The sequence below is a fragment of the Pecten maximus genome, chromosome 14, assembly GCF_902652985.1.
Source record: "Pecten maximus chromosome 14, xPecMax1.1, whole genome shotgun sequence".
Classification (NCBI taxonomy): Eukaryota; Metazoa; Mollusca; class Bivalvia; order Pectinida; family Pectinidae; genus Pecten; species Pecten maximus.
Window position 1 is genome coordinate 11,666,673 of NC_047028.1, and position 17,083 is coordinate 11,683,755.

Below are 17,083 nucleotides of genomic sequence, written 5' to 3' on the forward strand. Positions count from 1 at the left end.
GTTATGGTGATGTATTGTTATAATGATCTATTGTTATAGTGATCTATTGTTATAGTGATCTATTGTTATAGTGATTTATTGTTATGGTGATGTATTGTTATAGTGATGTATTGTTATAGTGATGTATTGTTATGGTGATGTATTGTTATAGTGATGTATTGTTATAGTGATGTATTGTTATGGTGATGTATTGTTATAGTGATCTATTGTTATAGTTATCTTTTGTTATGGTGATGTATTGTTATGGTGACATATTGTTATGGTGACATATTGTTATGGTGACATATTGTTATGGTGATGTATTGTTATCGTGATCTATTGTTATAGTTATGTATTGTTATAGTGACGTATTGTTATGGTGATGTATTGTTATAGTGATGTATTGTTATGGTGATGTAATGTTATAGAGATGTATTGTTATGGTGATGTATTGTTATAGTGACATATTGTTATAGTGATGTATTGTTATAGTGATGTATTGTTATCGTGATGTATTGTTATAGTGACATATTGTTATAGTGATGTATTGTTATCGTGATCTATTGTTATCGTGATCTATTGTTATCGTGATGTATTGTTGTGATGTATTGTTATAGTAATGCATGGTTATAGTGATGTATTGGTATGGTGATGTATTGCTATAGTGATGTATTGTTATGGTGATGTATTGCTATAGTGATGTATTGTTATAGTGATGTATTGTTATGGTGATGTATTGTTATAGTGACATATTGTTATGGTAACATAAAAACAAGATGGAGTATTATGTTACGCGATGTACTGCAATGTGAAAAACATGAATACTTTCTTCCTTTTCAAATAACAAAATGCACACGAAATTAAATCAGAATTAAAGCCGACATGAATGGAAGTACGAACTGTACGTGATGTAGGCCGTGTGTTTATTTGTGTTGACGTTGTCCTAATAGATTCACCACCATATTTTGCCACACATTGCCGCTATATCTATACACTTTGTATCTCTCCCGTTCTGTCGTATCGTTCGGACCCCAGTCGGCGGACGGTCGCACTAGGGTCTTGATTCTCTGGAACAAAAAAAAAATCAGCCAGTAAACATATTTGTATGTGTGTGTTTTTGTTTTTCCCCCATTTTTTTCGTCACATAAGAAGTAAAACTGAGTAATAATAATGATCGTAAATGTACTCGAACAGCACAATGGTAAAAGACAATGAACTGTAGCTACAATACAGAAAATCGTCATCTAAACTCACGCGGTTAAAATACACAATAACACTAAGGCTATCAAATAATGGAATATAGTTTATATATTTTATTAACATTATACTTGAGGTAATATTTGTGTGAAACTCATAACTTGTGCTAACCCATTGGACTTGTTATACCATATGGTACAGTAGGTATAAACCATATTGTGATGAATTAAAAGACAAACTATCATTTTATCACCACCTTAAATTTTCCAGGTGATTTTGGTTGCCAGTGGTCAGTAAAAATAGAAAAACGACCTATAAAACAGCCACATCCTCTAGATAACTAGAAACCTAGTCTGACCTATCAGAGTTATTTCCTTCGTTTCATTTCTGATCTATCAGAGTTACCTCCCTTCGTTTCAGCGATAGCTTCACAGCCGATGGGTTGGGGGCATACCTTAACAATGTTTTGTAATACAATAGCTACGTTCTGTGATTACATACTAGTAACCAATATAACAAATATGACAATGAGTTTTACGACATGCTGACTATAACGATAACGGTACTACCAGTTATTTACCTGTGTAAGGCCAGTTATTTACCTGTGTAAGGCCAGTTATTTACCTGTGTGAGGGTTCCGGGCGTAGTCAGAATCTGAGAAAACATGAATACTGGTATAGGCAGAATTGGCAGGATGCCAATCATATTACCCACAATTCCAATGTAGTCTGGGTATGTGTATTCCTTGGAAGATGGACTGGTCATGTTGGTTATAACAAGAATAAGAGAAATCTGCTCAAATAGAGAAACACAATTAATGAGGCTTAGATTCATGATTATAAAATGTCCACACCGCCATATTGGATAAACAGTGTTACGATTATGTCAATGTTAAACCAAAAGTACATACAATGTACTGTAAAATAAGCCGATTGAATGAGTATATCTAAACAAAATCTTACAATGGCTTGTCATCGTCAAAAAAGTATGTTTTCAAGCACGCAATTGCAATATTGCAATGGGGACAAAAATAACTCGTTATCTTTGAAACATAAAACTGTAAAACCATCTCCAATGTGACATAGAATGATATGTCGGGTGTCGTCAATGAGGAAGAAGACGCTTACTTCTCCGGAACACCTGGTATTTTTATCATTGACTTTTTTAGGTCTCGGCGTAAATCTATATATTTGTTATATATTCTGTACTAATTTAAGCGGTTTTCAGTTTAAATTAAGGTTTTTAAGGTTATATTTTTGCCTTGACACTAATAAACTCTAATGAATTATGGTTTCGTTATTATGTCGGTAATCTTTGCTTGTTTATTTTGTGTTGTTGTTTTAATTAGGAGTGATAACATTATCGTTCCTAGTGGTGTTCAATTTAAAATTTGTAAGTCGGCTCAGCTGTTCCTTTGATACGTACACACATTGCAAACGGTACGACGAGCAGCCATGACCATCGGATCAGTAGGTGTACTGGTCGTCCCGTCATTAGTTCTACGTCTCGACTAAATCTCTCAGCACCTTCAAAATAAAAATAGCACGTGCGTGTCATATACTGTGTTTAGATTATGTGTAATTGAACTTCGACCACACCCGGTTACTGTCGCTGTGACAATTACAAAACATTATCAATAAGTATCAAGGGAGGACAACTCCAAAAAATAGTAAAGTTGCACCAATTTCTTCCCCCTAACAAAACTTAAAGCTTTTCAAGGTAAAATAAAGCAGAGCAAATGCTGTATATCATAGGACATAAGTAATATGTGCGCGTGACACGTTTCAATTCTATCATAACTGTCAACATGGCAACTTCCCCTGTGTTAGATATAAAATACTTTATCTAATATATGATTTAAGTTGATATAGGTCTGCTTGAAATTCATACTAATATTTTAATAGTAATGGCATTTAATTTTTAATTTACTTAAAAATTTAATTAATTAAGAAAGGAAGATGTCATCTCAAAACCATATTGCAATTTAACAAACATTAAAATGTCTCTTAAACAATAAAATTATTCCAAAATTAAATAACATTGCTATAAAGAACTCTCTTTACCAATAAATGTGCTCTAAAGATTTCAGATAAAGCTATAAGATAACTACGAAAGTCAAAACAAACCATACAAATGCTGCCTTATGAAAATGTACACTTTTATTGTCGTGCGAATTGCTCCAGTATTAAGCTATAACCCTGACACATCGTCAAACTAGAGTACATGGAGCTCAATGTACACTGCTTTACACTGTCATACTATAGTACATGGTGCTAAATGTACACTGCTTGACACTGTCAGATTATAGTACATGGAGCTCAATGTACACTGCTTTACACTGTCAGACTCCAGTACATGGTACTAAATGTACACTGATTTACACTGTCAGACTATAGTACATGGTACTAAATGTACACTGCTTTACACTGTCAGACTATAGTAAATGGTACTAAATGTACCCTGCTTTACACTGTCAGACTATAGTACATGTGCTAAATGTACACTGCTTTACACTGTCAGACTATAGTACATGGTACTAAATGTACACTGCTTTACACTGTCAGACTACAGTACATGGTGCTAAATGTACACTGCTTTACACTGTCAGACTATAGTACATGGTGTTAAATGTACACTACTTTACACTGTCAGACTATAGTACATGGTGCTAAATGTACACTGATTTACACTGTCAGACTATAGTACATGGTACTAAATGTACACTGCTTTACACTGTCAGACTATAGTACATGGTGCTAAATGTACCCTGCTTTACACTGTCAGACTATAGTACATGGTGCTAAATGTACACTGCTTTACACTGTCAGACTATAGTACGTGGTGCTAAATGTACACTGTTCTACACTGTCAGACTATAGTACATGGTACTAAATGTATACTGCTTTACACTGTCATACTACAGTACATGGTACTAAATGTACACTACTTTACACTGTCAGACTATAGTACATGGTGCTAAATGTACACTACTTTACACTGTCAGATTATAGTACATGGTGCTAAATGTCCACTACTTTACACTGTCAGACTATAGTACATGGTACTAAATGTACACTGCTTTACACTGTCAGACTATAGTACGTGGTGCTAAATGTACCCTGCTTTACACTGTCAGGCTATAGTACATGGTGCTAAATGTACACTGCTTTACACTGTCAGACTAAAGTACATGGAGCTCAATGTACACTACTTTACACTGTCAGACTATAGTACATGGTGCTAAATGTACACTACTTTACACTGTCAGACTATGGTACATGGTACTAAATGTACACTGCTTTACACTGTCAGACTATAGTACATGGTACTAAATGTACACTGCTTTACACTGTCAGACTATAGTACATGGTGCTAAATGTACACTGATTTACACTGTCATACTATAGTACATGGTGCTAAATGTACACTGATTTACACCGTCAGACTATAGTACGTGGTGCTAAATGTACACTGCTTTACACTGTCAGACTGTAGTACGTGGTACTAAATGTACACTGCTTTACACTGTCAGACTATAGTACACGGTGCTAAATGTACACTGCTTTACACTGTCAGACTATAGTACATGGTGCTAAATGTACACTGCTTTACACTGTCATACTGTAGTACATGGTACTAAATGTACACTACTTTACACTGTCAGACTATAGTACATGGTGCTAAATGTACACTGCTTCACCCTGTCATACTATAGTACATGGTGCTAAATGTACCCTGCTTTACACTGTCAGACTATAGTACATGGTACTAAATGTACACTACTTTACACTGTCACACTATAGTACGTGGTACTAAATGTACACTACTTTACACTGTCATACTATAGTACATGGTACTAAATGTACACTGCTTCACCCTGTCATACTACAGTACATGGTACTAAATGTACACTGCTTTACACTGTCAGACTATAGTACATGGTGCTAAATGTACACTGCTTTACACTGTCAGACTATAGTACATGGTGCTAAATGTACACTGCTTTACACTGTCATACTATAGTACATGGTGCTAAATGTACCCTGCTTTACACTGTCAGACTATAGTACATGGTACTAAATGTACACTACTTTACACTGTCACACTATAGTACGTGGTACTAAATGTACACTACTTTACACTGTCATACTATAGTACATGGTACTAAATGTACACTGCTTCACCCTGTCATACTATAGTACATGGTGCTAAATGTACCCTGCTTTACACTGTCAGACTATAGTACATGGTGCTAAATGTACACTGCTTTACACTGTCAGACTATAGTACATGGTGCTAAATGTACACTGCTTTACACTGTCAGACTATAGTACATGGTGCTAAATGTACACTGCTTTACACTGTCAGACTATAGTACGTGGTGCTAAATGTACACTACTTTACACTGTCAGACTATAGTACATGGTACTAAATGTACACTACTTAACACTGTCAGACTATAGTACATGGTGCTAAATGTACACTGCTTTACACTGTCATACTGTAGTACATGGTACTAAATGTACACTACTTTACACTGTCAGACTATAGTACATGGTGCTAAATGTACACTGCTTCACCCTGTCATACTATAGTACGTGGTTCTAAATGTACACTACTTTACACTGTCAGACTACAGTACATGGTGCTAAATATACACTGCTTTACACTGTCAGACTATAGTACATGGTGCTAAATGTACACTGATTTACACTGTCAGACTATAGTACATGGTGCTAAATGTACACTGATTTACACTGTCAGACTAAAGTACATTGTACTAAATGTACACTGCTTTACACTGTCATACTATAGTACATGGTGCTAAATGTACACTGATTTACACTGTCATACTATAGTACATGTTACTAAATGTACACTGCTTTACACTGTCAGACTACAGTACATGGTACTAAATGTACACTGCTTTACACTGTCAGACTATAGTACATGGTGCTAAATGTACTGATTTACACTGTCAGACTATAGTACATGGTGCTAAATGTACTGATTTACACTGTCATACTATAGTAAATGGTGCTAAATGTACACTACTTAACACTGTCAGACTATAGTACATGATGCTAAATGTACACTGCTTTACAATGTCAGACTATAGTACATGGTACTAAATGTACACTGATTTACACTGTCAGACTATAGTACGTGGTGCTAAATGTACACTGATTTACACTGTCAGACTATAGTACATGGTACTAAATATACACTGCTTGATACTGTCAGACTAAAGTACATGGTGCTAAATGTACACTACTTTACACTGTCAGACTATAGTACGTGGTGCTAAATGTACACTGCTTTACACTGTCATACTATAGTACATGGTGTTAAATGTACACTGCTTTACACTGTCAGACTATAGTACATGGTACTAAATGTACACTACTTTACACTGTCAGACTATGGTACATGGTACTAAATGTACCCTGCTTGACACTGTCAGACTATAGTACATGGTGCTAAATGTACACTGCTTTACACTGTCAGACTATAGTACATGGTGCTAAATGTACACTGCTTTGCACTGTCAGACTACAGTACATGGTGCTAAATGTACACTGATTTACACTGTCAGACTATAGTACGTGGTGCTGGTATACATCATAAATAATCTTTGTAATGATATATATCAATCTGTTCACCATAATGTTTGTACTGTACTAGAGCCAGGGAACTTGCTATACATGTATGTAGGGACTGTCCCAATATATCGGTACAGCCATAATTCGAAATATACTTATTGGCGTCTACATATGATACTCCAGCATTGAACAAGAACATCAAACGTTAGCATGCTATCCTTTCACTGAAATAGACGCCTCTCTCACTGTGCCACTTAAAATTAATAGGTTGGCATACCATGAAATTATGCTATACGTAACAATATGATCATAGGCATATAAACACGTACCGTAAAGAAACCCAATAATGACACACTCCAGAAGTGTGCCGACGAAGATACAGTAGGAGGCGATGTACCAATCGATCACCTGGAAAATGTATACCCCAGCCTGGAAATAAACAATGGTTAATTAATGATAACTTTCACGGCAATTAACATGTGTATAATTCAGCATTAAAATATCATGTAAAAAAAAACCATCCGACACATAAAAAACAATTATTTGGGTAAAATAAAACCGGTAGATTTTAAACTGTTTTGAAATGAATGAACCGGATATGTCAAGTACACTTTAAAACTGTTCTCCCATTCTCAAAATATTATTAACGGTAACAATGAAATCACGAGTTCATCAATATTTAGTTATAGCCTACAAATAAACGGAAATAACTTTACGTTCCTGGTCAGATGAACGCTTTATCGGGGTAGTCTGAAAGTAACACTATGCTCCTGGTCAGATGAACGCTTTATCGGGATACCCCAGAGCGGTTCTGGTCTGACATTTAAATATTCTTCCCTGTCCTTATATATACATGTAGTTTAAAACAAAATATATTTGTATTCAGGAATGAGTTCATAAGTTCGTTAGTGTGACCCACGACGTTAATCATGTGGCGTTTACCCTGAGTTAGTCTTGTTGATAAATAAATCGTGTCTGTGAAACGTTCAGCATTGCCTTCCTCTATGAAAACTGTCAAGAACTAGAACTGTCGCCAGGATGGCTGACTAATACCCCCGCAATCTGCACGAGTCAATGGTGAATTGGAACTCTTAATTAGAGGTTTACTAAGATAACCCAGTAATATAGCGACCAGTTGCCATAGCAACCATAATTTTGAGAAAAAGAAAGTGGCATGCACATCTACACATGGTCCTCTATATTTGTGTGAAGTTTCATTGAAATCGGCCCTTCGGTTTAGGAGGAGTTGTCCGGACAATCTTAAAGTTATGGTTCTTATCGGAAAACCTGTGTATAGTGACCAGTTGCCATAGCAACCATAATTTTGAGAAAAAGAAAGTGGCATGCACATCTGCACATAATCATTAATATGTGTGTGAAGTTTCATTGGAATCGGCCCATCAGTTTAGGAGGAGTTGTCCGGACAAAATGTGTCTACAGACAGACGGACGGACGGACGGACAGACAATCTGATTCCAGTATACCCCCCACCCCCTAACTTCGTTGCGGGGGTATAAAAATACGCTTTCACATTTTGTAAGGTATGATCGATTTTTATGTGATGGGCAATTCTAAACAGGTACCTTTATATATATAACACATCTCTCCTCTAAAAGTGTCAGAACGGATTTTTTTATTTACCTGTGACGCAAAAATCAGACTGGTGAGTACGTAGAGTAGGAACAACACGCCGATAAGGGGTAGCTTGTGTCTTCCCAGTGTCTTAGGGTACATATCAACAAGTCCACTGACGACGGTCTCCAATAACCCAAACTGTTAATAAACACCATTCTCAAAAATCAAACACTGCCAATCAACACCACTCTCAAAAACCAAACACTTAATGAATACCACACTCAATATAACCAACAGTATTAATTAACATTACAATCAATAACCAACATACACTGTATATTAACACCACACTCGATATACACTGTATATTAACATTACAATCAATAACCAACATACACTGTATATTAACACCATTCCCTTTGATCAACTTACATTTTTCCTTATCATAGAGAAAAAGGCTACATTGGATACAGTGTAAAAAGATCATGTAGTGATATCGTGTATTGGATTATCGTGTTAGGACATCTGTGAGAATATCGTGTGGGGATATCGTAGGTGGATATTATGTAAGGATATCGTATGCGGATATCTTGTTGGGATATCGTATGCGGATATCTTGTTGGGATTATCGTATGCGGATATCTTGTTGAGATATCGTGTGGGGATATCGTGTTTTGGGATATCTTGTGTTTGGATATAGTGTGTTGGGAAATATTGTGTGAGGATATCATATGTTGGGATATCATGTGTTGGGATATCTTGTGTTTGGATATAGTGTGTTGGGATATCATGTTTTGGAATATCTAGTGAGGATACCATGCGATGAGATATCCTGTGACAATATCGTGTGGGATATCGTCTTTTTTATATCATTACGATGAAATTGGAGATGTATAGATGGAATCAGTGATGTGTAGATGAAATCAAAGATATACAAATGAATTAAGGGATGTGATGCGCCTTACCTGACTGTCTATGCCGACAAACACGAGCATGACGAAGAAGAGTACACACCAAAGTTGCGGAAACGGAAGTCGTACAAGGGCTTCTGGGTAGGTTAGGAATATCAAACCCGGACCTTGGTAAACAACAATCATAAAATAATCATTTCACTTCAGCCGTAAACATAAACTATACAGTGTTAAACATTTTGTAATTCTGTAACCAGTGTTTTCCCTGACGAAACATACCTGCTTCCACCACCTCATCCACTCTCATCCCCGACTCATGAGCGAGGAATCCAACGATTGAGAAGACGACAAATCCACAGTAAAACGCCGTAAACATGTCCATAAATACACAGAGTACAGCGTCTCTAGAAACATAAACACGGCATGGCGTCACTACAAACATAAACATGTACAGTATAACGTCACTACAAACATGAACACCTACAGCATAACGTCACTACAAACTTAAACACCTACAGTATAACGTCACTACAAACATAAACATGTACAGTATAACGTCACTACAAACATAAACACCTACAGTATAACGTCACTACAAACATAAACACCTACAGCATAACGTCACTACAAACATAAACACCTACAGTATAACGTCACTACAAACATAAACATGTACAGTATAACGTCACTACAAACATAAACACCTACAGTATAACGTCACTACAAACATAAACATGTACAGTATAACGTCACTACAAACACGAACACCTACAGTATAGCGTCACTACAAACATGAACACCTACAGTATAACGTCACTACAAACATGAACACCTACAGTATAACGTCACTACAAACATAAACACCTACAGTATAACGTCACTACAAACATGAACACCTACAGTATAACGTCACTACAAACATGAACACCGACAGTATAACGTCACTACAAACATGAACAGCATAACGTCACTACAAACACGAACACCTACAGTATAGCGTCACTACAAACATGAACACCTACCGTAGAGCGTCACTACAAACATGAACACCTACAGCATAGCGTCACTACAGACATGAACACCTACAGTATAACGTCACTACAAACATGAACACCTACAGCATAACGTCACTACAAACATGAACACATACAGTATAGCGTCACTACAAACATGAACACCTACAGCATGACGTCACTACAAACATGAACACATACAATGTACAGCATGACGTCACTACAAACATGAACACATACAGAATAGCGTCACAAGAATCATTAAGCCACTAGACACATAAATACACAGAATTTTGTCACCCGTCACATAAATATATAGAGAGTCACATAAACATAGGTACCGCTATTCATATTGAATACATATTAGTTGAAAACAAACCACGGGACTTTTTTCAAACTTCTCACTATGGCAAGAGTTCTGATGTCAGTCGGCCTATATCAAATCTCTAAAGGTCTGATACAACATCAGAAACCTCCCGACAACTTTAAAACCTACTTCCCAGTAATATAAACTAGTGGTACAATTATAATGATCTAACTATGATGTTGATTATAGACCTTACTATGGTATACAGTCGAAGTATGAAGTAATAATTGGTAAGATTTATTCAGGAACAGCATTTGTACCTATCGGTAAAACATTTTTTTAACTTACCCCAAACATTTGTTCTGGAATTTGTTAAAGCTGGCCATGGTAATGACCCCGCCCCAGGCAGGCCCCAAGGAATAAAACACCTGTAGGGCGGCTTCGAACCATACCTGTAGGAACAGGTAAATACCAAGTTATACATCCAAAGCTTAAAGATGTTTATAAGATACGAAATATTTTCAAAACAATAAACACTTAGATATTGAATCACAGATATTAAGAAGATTATCATACAATAGTGTATCAATAGACAGAAATCATGTATATATACCATATAAACAACTAATAAAAGATTATAATATAGCTGAAAAACCTGTAAGAAACATCAAAATACCTACAAAAAACATATGTATAAATATCGAATCACAGACATCAAAACGAACATGTGTTATACAAAAGTGTATCTATAGACTGAAATCATACCTATATACAATATATAAAATTCATAAAATAATTGAATATAGCTGAAAAAAACCTGAAAAAACCATGAACATACCTACAAAACCACCCAAAGGACATGTTGATATACAAAGGTATACCTGAAATTCAAAACATGATTTCGTTTGAAAAACAACATCTACCAAATCCAAAATTATTACGATATTAAAGGATTGTACAAAGATACACAATACATGACATGTATCTGACAACCCAAAAATTCAGATTGTTAAACCACAGTCTACCCGCAATACGTAACAGTCCAAAAATGATCATTTTATAAACTACAGGTAACTCACAACACTCAACAGCCAAAGAATGATCGTTTTATTAACTAGTCATTCCACAATACTTAACGACCCAAGAATGAACATTTTGAAAACCACAGTCTACTTAATATTTAACAACCAAAAAAAAAAAACAAACATTTTAAAACCATAGTCTACCTACAATACTTAACGGCCCAAAAACGAACATTTTAAAACCACAGTCTACCCATAATACGTAACAACCCAAAAATGATCATTGTATAGACCACCGTCAACCCATAAGACAATGAACACGCGTAGTACTAATTCAGGTAGTTCTGTTTACCATAGAATGTCAACTTTGTTTACCTGAAAATGCATCAGTCTGCTGAAGTCTGGTTTTATGTAATAAATAATACCATCTACCGCGCCATCTAGTGTCAAACTGCGAACAAGGATGACGGTCAACAGGACGTAGGGAAGCGTGGCCGTGACGTAAACTACCTGTTAAATAAAAATGTACCATTTCATTGACGTATAAGAAAGTACCATATTATGAAGGGTTGGTCAAGGAAACATAGCTGGCATCTTTCAATACAGATTGAGAGTGATATACAATCAATACAGATTGAGAGAGATATACAATCAATACAGATTGAGAGTGATATACAATCAATACAGATTGAGAGTGATATACAATCAATACAGATTGAGAGTGATATACAATCAATACAGATTGAGAGTGATATACAATCAGTACAGATTGAGAGTGATATACAATCAATACAGATTGAGAGTGATATACAATCAATACAGATTGAGAGTGATATACAAAATTGCAAAGTTGAATTAAACTGCAACATACATCTCTTTAATCCTCTCGCGGCTCTTCAGTGATGTTAAAGAGTCTAAATTGTTGACGGGAAGAGGAAACTAATTCTAAGATTGACAATTGATTAGGAAGAATTGTAAAATCAGAAACTTGACGAGGTTACAACTTTATAAAAATTGCCATCTGATTTATTAAATTTCTCTTTATCTATATGTATTATATTGTATTTCAATCTAAACTATTATTTCTTTGTTTTTAGCACATGATGCGGTGTTAAATTGCTGTGGCTAGTTTCTTCTATTAGTCGATTTAAAATATAGGATCAAATTATTTTATTATTAAATTTATTATCAATCTCATTGATAATAGTCTGTCAATTTAAGCCAAGATCAGTAGAGCTAACCTTAAAAGGTCAAGGACGTTCATTTAAACACTGCGAATGCACATGAGAAGTTATCGTCCAATGTTCGTGGTCTCTAGTATGAGACGGTCAATGGGAGGAGACTCGTGGATTGTCTTAAAGAACAGGACATTCTCACTCCTGTATGACAGTGTACTAACGGGTATGGCAATGAACAAACCAGTATGGCAGTGTACAAACCGGTATGACAGTGTACAAACGGGTATGGCAATGTACAAACCGGTATGACAGTGTACAAACCGGTATGGTAGTGTACAAACCGGTATGGCAGTGTACAAACCGGCATGGCAGTGTACAAGCCGGTACGACAGTGTACAAACCGGTACGGCAGTGTACAAACCGGTATGGCAGTGTACAAACCGGTATGACAGTGTAATAACCGGTATGGCAGTGTACAAACCGGTATGACAGTGTACAAACCGGTACGGCAGTGTACAAACCGGTATGACAGTGTACAAACCGGTATGGCAGTGTACAAACCGGTATGACAGTGTAATAACCGGTATGACAGTGTACAAACCGGTACGGCAGTGTACAAACCGGTATGACAGTGTACAAACGGGTATGGCAATGTACAAACCGGTATGGCAGTGTACAAACCGGTATGACAGTGTACAAACCGGTATGGCAGTGTACAAACCGGCATGGCAGTGTACAAGCCGGTACGACAGTGTACAAACCGGTACGGCAGTGTACAAACCGGTACGGCAGTGTACAAACCGGTATGACAGTGTAATAACCGGTATGGCAGTGTACAAACCGGTATGACAGTGTACAAACCGGTATGACAGTGTACAAACCGGTATGACAGTGTACAAACCGGTATGACAGTGTACAAACCGGTATGGCAGTGTACAAACCGGTATGGCAGTGTACAAACCGGTATGACAGTGTAATAACCGGTATGGCAGTGTACAAACCTGTATGACAGTGTAATAACCGGTATGGCAGTGTAATAACCGGTACGACAGTGTACAAACGGGTATGACAGTGTACAAACCGGTATGGTAGTGTACAAACCGGTATGACAGTGTAATAACCGGTACGGCAGTGTACAAACCTGTATGGCAGTATACAAACCGGTATGGCAATGAACAAACCGGTATGACAGTGTACAAACCGGTATGGCAGTGTACAAACCGGTATGACAGTGTACAAACCGGTATGGCAGTGTACAAACCGGTATGACAGTGTACAAACCGGTATGGCAGTGTACAAACCGGTATGACAGTGTACAAACCGGTATGGCAGTGTACAAACCGGTATGACAGTGTACAAACCGGTATGGCAGTGTACAAACCGGTATGGCAGTGTACAAACCGGTATGGCAGTGTACAAACCGGTATGACAGTGTAATAACCGGTATGGCAGTGTCCAAACCGGTATGACAGTGTAATAACCAGTATGGCAGTGTAATAACCGGTACGACAGTGTACAAACGGGTATGGCAGTGTACAAACGGGTATGACAGTGTACAAACCGGTATGGCAGTGAACAAGCCAGTGTGGCAGTGTACTAACGGGTATGACAGTGTACAAACCGGTATTGCAATGAACAAACCGGTATGACAGTGTACAAACCGGAATGGCAATGAACAAGCCAGTGTGGCAGTGTACTAACGGGTATGGCAATGTACAAACCGGTATGACAGTGTACAAACCTGTATGACAGTGTACAAACCGGTATGACAGTGTACAAACCGGTATGACAGTGTACAAACGGGTACGACAGTGTACAAACCGGTATGGCAGTGAACAAGCCAGTGTGGCAGTGTACTAACGGGTATGGCAATGTACAAACCGGTATGCCAGTGTACAAACCGGTATGACAGTGTATTAACCGGTACGGCAGTGTACAAACCGGTATGACAGCGTACAAACCGGTATGGCACTGTACAAACCGGTATGACAGTGTACAAACCGGTACGACAGCGTACAAACCGGTATGGCAGTGAACAAGCCAGTGTGGCAGTGTACTAACGGGTATGGCAATGTACAAACCGGTATGCCAGTGTACAAACCGGTATGACAGTGTATTAACCGGTACGGCAGTGTACAAACCGGTATGACAGCGTACAAACCGGTATGGCACTGTACAAACCGGTATGACAGTGTACAAACCGGTATGGCAGTGTACAAACCGGTATGACAGTGAACAAACCGGTATGGCAGCGTACAAACCGGCATGACAGTGTACAAACCGGTATAACAGTGTACAAACCGGTATGGTAGTATACAAACCGGTATGGCAGTGTACAAACCGGCATGACAGTGTGTGTACTAACGGGTATGACAGTGTACAAACCGGTATGACAGTGTACAAACCGGTATAACAGTGTACAAACCGGTACGACAGTGTACAAACCGGTATGGCAGTGTACAAACCGGCATGACAGTGTACAAACCGATATGGCAGTGTACAAACCGGCATGGCAGTGTGTGTACTAACGGGTATGACAGTGTACAAACCGGTACGGCAGTGTACAAACCAGTGTGGCAGTGTACAAACTGGTATGACAGTGTACAAACCGGTATGGCAGTGTATAAACCTATATGGCAGTGTATAAACCTGTATGGCAGTGTACAAACCGGTATGGCCGTGTACAAACCTGTATGACAGTGTACAAACCGGTACGGCAGTGTACAAACCGGTATGGCAGTGTACAAACCTGTATGGCAGTGTACAAACCGGTACGGCAGTGTACAAACCGGTATGGCAGTGTACAAACCGGTATGGCAGTGTACAAACTGTCATGGCAGTGTTCGAAGGGTGAGTGTCCAGAAAAGGTATAATAAGACATATCTGACTATAAAGTGTGGTAAACTATAAATTATAAGTATAAAGGTATGGAAGCCAAAATGGACAAGTAGTGGAATGGAGAATCTTTATAAACATTCGGACTGATACATTGGAACAGAAGATTTGATCTTAATTAAGGGTCATCTATATAGCAGAATAGTGTTGAATTTCAAACACGAATAAATACCTTAAGATTTGCACAAAAAATGTCATGTAATATACCAAAATGTTTGTTTGGACATGTAGCTTCTTACAATCACAAATAATATGCTATAGATGCTACCAGTTTCTTCTGTAGAGTAACTTTGTGGTAAGATTTGGCATGGAATAATTCTAAGTCACGCAAATTATCAAACCTGAAAAATAGCCATGCTGTTATGTTCACAAGTGTCTATAGCACAGGGTAGGAGCATTTGTTTGACCGGATTTTACTGTATGTACGTATAAACACTTATTTTGTTTTGACCTTGAAATGCAAATGGCAGCTGAGAATAATATTACACAAATATGGCTTAAAGGAGATCTATAGGCCTGTAAAATATCAATGTTTTGACTGGATTTGCTGTTTAGATGCCCCTTAAGATATCATTTATAGTAAGTCTGGGGTTTTACTAATCATTTATAGTAAGTCTGGGTTTTTATTGTGATGCATTTATAAGGAGAACCATTTCCTGATTGCGATATGAGACTTTTAAATTTAATAATAGTTTTGAATCAATTCAAGGTAGCAAGAAATGATTCTCGAAAACATAAAACGAAAATAAGCTACTCGCACTTGATGGGTGTATCAAAAAAATAAGAATTTGCGAATGTACATGTATAACAAGACACCTAGTGCGCATCAACTTCTCAAAGGAGACAGCGCCTCGAAATGACACTGGCTGTTACCGGGGATATACACCCAGCAAACAAACTCATTGTGTGTTGCATGATATGTGTTCCGTTCAATATTAGCAGTTTTATTGTCAGATATCCCACCCAGTAAGATTATATATTATACAAAACACGATTTTTTATGTCTGTAGACGTTTTATAGCCTGGTATAAATAAACATCTTCATATCGGACTGATGTAAACAGATATGTTCCCATGGTATCTGTTCATTAAATCTTTCTTACCTTGCCAACAGATTTCACGCCTTTTACAATGCATGCAAATGACAGTGCGTAGGCGAGAAGCAACATGAGAACTGTGTGCCACTGTACGCTTCCCAAGTTGTCTATTCCGCTGGATATGTTTAGGACCTTGTACCTGTTAAGCATAAGAGTAAAGATCAGTATGTTGTATGCTTAAAGAGAAAGGACAACGCGATTATGGATTTTTTTAACACAAACTGATTTTGATCAACGACATAGAACTTAGATAAAAAAAACATTTGATGGTTAAATATCCTTTCTGATAGATATCTGTGTAAATAA

General features: G+C 37.3%; 1 pseudogene; it reads right to left on the bottom strand.

Moving 5' to 3' along the window:
• Window positions 1-839: 839 nt before the first annotated feature.
• LOC117342986 overlaps window positions 840-17,083 on the bottom strand; it is a 34,071-nt pseudogene continuing 17,827 nt past the window's right edge.